Source organism: Papaver somniferum, chromosome 8, assembly GCF_003573695.1.
Source record: "Papaver somniferum cultivar HN1 chromosome 8, ASM357369v1, whole genome shotgun sequence".
NCBI classification, from domain to species: Eukaryota; Viridiplantae; Streptophyta; class Magnoliopsida; order Ranunculales; family Papaveraceae; genus Papaver; species Papaver somniferum.
This window is the reverse complement of record NC_039365.1, coordinates 24,588,246-24,590,454: the sequence shown is the minus strand read 5'-3', so window position 1 is coordinate 24,590,454 and position 2,209 is coordinate 24,588,246.

Below are 2,209 nucleotides of genomic sequence, written 5' to 3'. Positions count from 1 at the left end.
AGTCGCGGAGCGAAAAGAGCAGAAAAGTAGTGAAAAGCCGGGAGAAATTACGCAAGGAAGCCGCGAAGAATGGTGCGCACAACCTCATTTTCTACACACAAAAGCGCCTCCGTTCTCAGCCATCAGATCATTTCTCAGAAGCATCCGACGGTCGCTCCTTGCTGAGCATCAAAATCTGATGTCTCTGCCAAGCACCACAGCGCTGAAATTCCAAGCCTTCAGATTAGATGGTAGTTGAATCCAACGGTCGCTCCCTTGCTGTTCATCAAAGTTTGATATCTCCGCCTAACACTACAGTACCTAACTCCATCAAGTACCGTTCATTTTGTTGTCATATAATCCAACGGTCGCTCATCGCTTGCCTCCGCATCACCGTCCGATCTACCTACCATCTTCGCATCTCGCAGCTCAGAGTCACAGAACATCAAAACTAGATACACCCGCCTTACACCTTAGTGACCGAGCACCATCCACCTAACCAAACAACCCCTTCTCCCAACCAGTCGACCTTCTCCTCCACCCACCCCTCTGCAGAACCATCACCCTGCTGCAAACCATGTCTGCCACCGCACCACCATCATCACCACCAACTCCACTGCCACCACCACACCTCCACCATCATACACACTCGACCCATCACCTATATCACGTTCTAATCTCTATCAAACAATTAATTTCGCCCATTCTCTCACCACTGAACCCTAAGAGTGAGTTGGTGAAATTAGTTGATGATACAGAGCAATTGGAGGTATGGGAAGCAAGAGAAGATGACAAGGAAGATTGGGTCGAAGCTATTGAGTGCTATCAGTGATTAGGTAACACCCAATTTCAATTTTTACCAAACCCTAGTTCACTGTTTTGGGGGAAAAGATATTGTGTATAAATTAGGTTGATGGGTTGTGTTAGAAAGTTATGTTGGGATTAGCCCACATCCAGGACTCTCATGTCCTGTTAACTGTTAACTTTAGTTCAATTTTCAATTTTCAGTCACTGCTTAATTTCAGTTCACAGTTGTGTTGTTCTTGTTCATTGTTCCATGTTTTAAATCTTTGTTTGTTAATTTTCCTGTTAATGTGTTATGCTTATGTTCATATTCCTGTTATGCTTATGCCCAAGTTCTGTTAATGTGTTAGCCTGTATCATTTCTTGTTTTCAATTCCTGTTAGTGTTGTTTACTGTTAAATGTTCACTGTCAGTTAAATGTTCCTGTTGTGTTTAATGTATTGTTACATTTGAAGGAATGCTAGGCTAGGTATCTGTGAAGCAATGTGCTGATTGTGCAATGGCAAGAAATCAGTGCTCATAGCAAGCTGATGTTCTTGCCATTCTCCTTGTATGCTTAGGTTGTAGTGTTGATTGTGCACTGGGGGAAATTAGTGCTCACTAGTGACAATGAGCAAGCTAATTTTCCTCCCATTCTTTTAGTTTGCCTGTATCCTGCCTTAGCTTTAGCTTTTCATTTCAGTTTCTTATTCATCCCTGCCCTTGGCCTTAGGCCTTGGTTCATTCTTGTTTTGTTTTGCTTTTGTTCATTGTTTTGTTGCTGTTTAGTTTTCATTTGTTTTGTTTCTTGTTTTTGCCCTGTGTTGTATTTGCTCCTCTGCTGCCTTCCTTGGCCTTGCTGTGCACTTGCCTCTGCTGTGCAGTATTGCTGCTGCCTCCATTTTGCTGTGCAGCTCTTGCTTCTGCTGCTGCATTGCTACTTCATTTTCTTGACTGCTTGAGCAGCTGCAGCTGCTGCTGCAACTTTGTTTGCTGCTGCATTCCTTTCTAGTGCTACTGTATTGCTTTCCTGTGCACTGCTTGTGCAGCTGCTGCTGCAACTCATCTGCAGCTGCTGTGCAGCACTTGTGCTGCTGCCTTCCCTGCTGTTGCTGCTGCCAAGCTACTACCTGGTGCTGCCACTCCACTTCTCCTGCCCTGCCAAGCTGCTGCCACTTCTTGCTACTCCTGCAGCCAAGCAAAGGCCTAGTTCAACAACTGAGTTTAAAGCCCAAAGGCCCAGTCCTCAGTAACCAAAGCCCAATTTCATTGAGGCCAAAGCCTAAGTTTAAGGCCAAAGCCCATTTGCATTTCAAAGAACAAACTGAGCCCAAGCTCAGTTCCTTTTATTGAGAACAAACCCAATAGTACATTAAGCCCAACACTTCCAAAAGGCTTTTAAGCCCAAAGCAAATCTAGGAACCTAAATTAGCTAGAAACATTCCAA